The sequence below is a fragment of the Beta vulgaris genome, chromosome 4, assembly GCF_026745355.1.
Source record: "Beta vulgaris subsp. vulgaris cultivar EL10 chromosome 4, EL10.2, whole genome shotgun sequence".
Lineage (NCBI taxonomy): Eukaryota > Viridiplantae > Streptophyta > Magnoliopsida > Caryophyllales > Amaranthaceae > Beta > Beta vulgaris.
The window spans coordinates 4,500,089-4,505,775 of record NC_079205.1 but is presented as its reverse complement, the minus strand read 5'-3'; the positions used below and the strand labels follow the sequence as shown (position 1 = coordinate 4,505,775).

The following is a 5,687-nucleotide window of genomic DNA, read 5'->3' as shown; positions in this document are numbered from 1 at the left end:
AATTGCCCTCTTTGATACAAAATTTGCCTTCATAGGCTACGAGGACAATTTTAAAATTGCCCTTCCGTTGCCCTTTTAGCCCCGTTGTATTAGGTTTTAAGGGCAAAACTCATGTTTTTGCCCTCTTTGATCCAATAATAAAAGGGCAAAATTTTTTGCCCTCTCTGATTCATCAACTAAGGCAAATAAAGTTGCCCTCTATGATCATCAGAAAGGACAATACTTTTGCCCTCTTTGCTCAAAAACAAGGAAGACAAATACAATTGTCTTATTTGGTCTATAACAAACAGGGCAAAAATAAGATATTGCCCTGTTTGTACTTTATCAAGCGGGGCAAAAATAAGATATTGCCTTTTTTCTACTTTATCAAGCAGGGCAAAAATAAGATATTGCCCTCTTTTTACTTTGTCAACCCCTGCTAGTCATCCATTAACAAGATAGAAGTTGGGAAATTTTGCAATTGCTAAAACTGTAGGAAAGCGCGTACCATTAACACCAGATATCACGTAATACACCTTGCAATTTCTGAAATACCACATGTCTCAATAATAAGAACACAGTCTGATGTATCTACACTACCAGATCACTATTTGACATTTTCTGCACCAACTAAGCTTTGTAGCGGCTAAATCTTTACACTCTCAACTAAAATGTTCAATGTACAAATCAGATACCACATAAAACCAGAAAATTCTAGACGAATCACATTTTCTGCACCTGAGACTGAGATAGTCAGGAAGAGTCCACTAACATTTCTTCATAGCAAGAGCACCATGCTGACAAGTCACCAAAAAATGTGAGCCTCAGGAACTCGGTCACAAGATCTCTTCATCTGCTCTATAAAACTGATCCTGACAATAAACAATTTCATACAACATATCAATATATATGCAGTTCTCAATAATCCATAATACAGCAACAAGTTCAAGTCCAAGTCCATATTCGGTACAGCTAAAGCCTAAAAGCTCTTATTGAACACTCAAAAGAATCAAAAGGAAACAATTATTTTACACATGACGAGCAAAAGCAACAAAAAGAATAGAGTTTGAATTGGAGACATTACCTGATCAAAGCCCAAGTGAAGTCATAATGACCTCAATCTTCTTTTCCAGTCTTTCCTCTCTTTCTTTAGCCTCCTTTTCCTTTCTCTGACTTTCAGCTTTTAGGAAATCTATTTCAGCTTGCATTGCATTGTTATTACCTCTTAGTTGTTAAATCTCAGCCTCCAATTCTGCTTTGCCTTTCTTCCCACCCTTGTCCACCACCGGATGTCCTTTACCAAGGCCTCAGGCATACCCCGAGGCCCGAACAATGGCCAAGCACCTTCATGTAAGCCTCGTCTATGGAAAGATTATCTATGCCATTCTCTTGAATTTCTTTCTCGTGTAACGTTTTAAATTCGTTGAACTTTGCTTCACCCTATTCATCAAAACTACCATCTTTATGCCTTCGGTAATCCATCAAAAAATTCATGATGATAGTAAAAATGTGGATTATTTGAAAGATAAAGATGATGATAGAACAGAACAGAACATGTCTACTGATCACAGAACATTACAGAACAGAAGAGAAGGAAGAAGCCATTTATGAGTGGGAGTCAAGCAGTAGGAGAAAGGCAGAGTTTCAGCTGGACAAGCTTGAGGTTTTTAACTTTTTTTACTACATACTACATCATTAAAAATAAAAGAAGTTACAGCATGATAATCTATTCCGTTTTGTATATTTACTAATATATAAAACAAATATTTTCAGTTAGAATGTTATTAAGTTTGTCTTCATGTTTATTTTCGAAAATATCAGATGTTTTATAGTTTCATTTTACAAATTAACAAGTAAATGTTATGTACTACCTGGAAAGTTACAAGTTTACAAAAATGAAACTCAAAGTCGTACATGAACTAATATGAAAGTCAAAATGATTAAAGTAGAAAACCGGCAGGTATAAGTGTATGATCCAATAAATATTAGGCCAAACTTCCATTTTAAGCCATTAGAAAAGAAAGGTAATAAGACAATTTTTTTTATTAGATTTCAAACTTTCTCATGTTTCTCAGATACTCTCAATTAAGAGTTTATCCTATAGAATTCTACAAGGTCTTCTAATGTGCTTACAGATTTGAGATACTATTTATGGTTAGCGATCATGTATACGCCAAGCAAAAGATTCTATACTGTAGGTTGAACTTTGCAGCTTATGATAGTTTCTTCAAGAGCAAACAAATATCATCAAGCTTAACTTTACCATCAAAATTAAAACCAATACTGCAATATAATAAGTAATTATGTATGTAAGTTTTTTATGTGGAGGAGTTGATTATCATACAAGCCTTATTATGTCACCTGTAGGCAGTTGAGCTTAGCTCCTGCAACATTCACCGTCATTTTCAGTAGAGGAGAGAATTACTCCATAGAACTTACGGTGCAACCTCCATATCCCCAAGACTCAACTCAATGCTAAGAATCTAACCCCATCTACTGTCTAACATAAAAGGACAAGTCCATACATGATACATCTAATAATTTTGCCAATAAAGTCATAGCTTTAGGACATTTCATTTCTTATAGGAGGAAGGGAAGCCCAGATTCAATCAAGCATGCTAAAATTGACATATCATTTGCTCAATAGGACATGAATTATGCTGAAATAACTTACTGTTTTGTTTTTCTCCACAATTTCAAATACATTGGGTCATTATCATCTTTTGTTTGCGTTACGGTAGTAGAAGTAGATGTATTTGCTTCAGAGTCATCCCCATTCTCGGCCTCAACCTCCTAAGTAATGAAAAGTACATGAAAGATGAAACCATGTTGTTAAATTTCTACTTTTGGACTACATATTATGAGAGTTTAACTTAGTCAACCCTTTAAAAACTGCTAACTAAAGTACCTAATATAACCATTTCAAGCTGAAAAAGTTTATAGCTGAAAAAATGGGTATAACTTAACAACTCGTATATAATCCTAGCTCTGGATTTAGCCCCGCAAGCTGATTGTATCTTCTTTGAAAGTGCATTTGCACAATTCTTTTCACTTCTTTCCTAAATATCATAAGACAATTAAATTTCCACCTTGTTAATATATCAAATATTCATAATTTGCGCTTCATGAGGCTTACCATCTGTTTGCGAGTGCTCCAGTAGTTATAAACCAGCCACTTCCATTGGTTAAGATCAATACGTTGTGGGCAAGCATGTTCTGCTTCCTTTAGAGATTTGCACTTTGAAAAATGATCACTCTTCAATCTCTCTCTCCAATGCCTATAGAGGCTTGAACATTGTGTCTTTAAAGCATCCGTAATGTGGCACCTTCACCCAACGCAAATTTTGCCTATACACAATAATAACACACATAAATATATGTGCACACATGCCACTGCTACAATCTACTCCAGCTGTGATCTTCAATCACTAGTATATGTTCTGCATTCTTTCTGATAAATTAACACAGTTACAACGTGCAGAAGAACATCATGTTTAAATTTTCCATGAGACATAAGCCAATGTAGCTTATTGATCTGGGTGACATCTGCAGCCTTGATTCTTTTCTTTTTTTTCAATGTAAGTAAAATGATTTAGAACTATCAATGGACAAGTAGTGACCATATATCTCTGCCAGATTCTCCGTTTTGTGTGTGTGTGTGTATGTTCATGCACAGATAAGATAAGAGGGATACTAGACCAGTTTATTCCTAATGGAGTTGAAAGGTCCACTTCGTTTCATTATATCTTGGACTGTAATGGACAGAAACAAAATGACCTACTCAACTACATGTGATCTTTATTTTATAGTAGCAATGGTTTAACCAAAGGAGGCTCAATATTGTTCTAGATATAAAGTTATAAAGTTAATGGTTTCCTAGTGTAGCATACATGTCATGTATGGGATATACTGGTCAAACATTTACACTGTATGCATATGGACCTTACATGCTCCTTCTGGAGAACATAAATCTATTATAAACAAAGTACATGAGTTGAAAGGATGATCATCATGTTCAAATGTGGCACCTTCTGTCAGCTGCCTTTACTAACAGGAAAAAGGAAACTATATCTGGTAGAATAAACATCTCAAGAACACAAAATGCATGAAAACGGAAGCATACAACAGAATTTTAACATGAGATTTTGAATCAAAGTATGGATTCTGCAGGTTTATTGGAGTAGAATTTGGAATTTTATTTTCAATTTGAGGCATCTTAATATGAGATTTTGAATCAGACATGAAGAATTTAGATTACTAAAACAAATAAACCAAATGAAGTAATTTCAAGAAAGTGAATCAGATCAGATGTCAGAACTCAGATAAACAATTAGAAACAATAAGAAAAAAAAAATAAGTGATTTAGAGATTCTAATTCTGCAGATTTCAGAGAAGAATGAAGAAATTCAGAACACAGAATCAGATAAAAACAACTCAAAGGAGGAAGAACGAATTGCAATAACATTTAAGGATAGATTTCAGGAAGTAATTTCAGTATTCTCAATCAACGATTTCAATCAATCAATTTCGTATAACAAGAACGAAAAAACAAATGGCCTAATCACTAAATATAATCGATTCATAAAAATCATTATCCAATCACTAGACCTAAATTCGTCTGATTTTGTGGGGAAAGTTAAGAAATCACTTACGAAAACTACTATTGCTGAAACAATCATCCATACGCATAATTTAACAAGCTGAATTGAATGATTTACCTGAAGATTGCGAAGAAAAATCTGCGAGAAACGTCCAAACGTCCAAAATTGCGAAGAAAAATCTGCGAAAAATCCTAAAACTTGTAATGAAGATGAACGGTTCCCTTTCAATGTTCGATTGAAAATTACGATTGAAGATTTATGCCAAAATCACTGGAGATTGAAGATTTTTTGGGACAAATTTTGTAGATATTCATACTTTGTTGTTTGCGGGAAGTTTACGAATAGAACATTTTTAACAAAGTTTGTAGAACGTTCTGAGTGTCGGACTATAATGACTTTGTTGTTTTAATATATTTTTTTTTTCCTTGACTCTTATCAAAGACGGCAAAACTTATAATTGTTGTTTTAGGTTAATATTAAATAGGGTAAAACTTTAAATTGTTGTTTTAGTTTAACATCAAAGAGGGCAAAATTGCAAAACCGTCTTCTTAGTTGGTATCAAACAGGGCAAATTTGAAATTGTTTTCTTAAGTGATAGCAAACAGGGCAAAACAATATAATTGTCTTCTTAGTTAATATCAAAAAGGGGGAAACATTTTTGTCTTCCTTGATACTATTAAATAAGGCAATCAACTAGTTGCCCTATTTTATTCAAATAAATTGCCCTCTTTGATCACATTTCTTGTGGTGTGTGTAGTGACATTGTGACAAAGGGTCGTGGAACCCTGCCCTTTCAAGTAATTGCATTATGCTTTATGCCCTCTCAAGCCATTGCCTTGTGTTCATTGTTATTATCTTTTTTGCCATCTCATTACAATTACTATTTTCTTATGTTCATTGTTTGTCCAATTCTCAAGTGTCAATATCCAACTTATCACTTTCAACACAATTCGATTTCATTCGTAAATACAATAGTTTTGGAATTAAAAAACATTATTAATTTTCCCTTTCACCCCTTACTTTTCTAAAATTTAAGATAAATACATTATTGATAAGCTCGGCGTATCTTTCTTATAGTGGATAAGGTAATATAATAGCTGTGCTTGG

General features: G+C 33.8%; 1 long non-coding RNA gene across 4 annotated transcripts; it reads right to left on the bottom strand.

Annotated features, from left to right (window-relative positions):
* Nucleotides 1-502: 502 nt before the first annotated feature.
* Nucleotides 503-4,961, bottom strand: LOC104900769 (uncharacterized). 4 transcript variants are annotated; one of them, XR_008968912.1, is made up of 6 exons: nt 4,698-4,961; nt 3,116-3,327; nt 2,888-3,038; nt 2,654-2,772; nt 1,064-1,419; nt 503-851 (listed from the first exon to the last, which is right to left on the bottom strand). It is a non-coding gene; the product is annotated as an uncharacterized LOC104900769 (long non-coding RNA). The 4 variants fall into 4 exon arrangements; XR_007273148.2 differs by having other exon boundaries at nt 2,888-3,327; XR_008968913.1 differs by having other exon boundaries at nt 503-845; nt 2,888-3,327.
* Between the last annotated feature and the right edge of the window lie 726 nt (nt 4,962-5,687).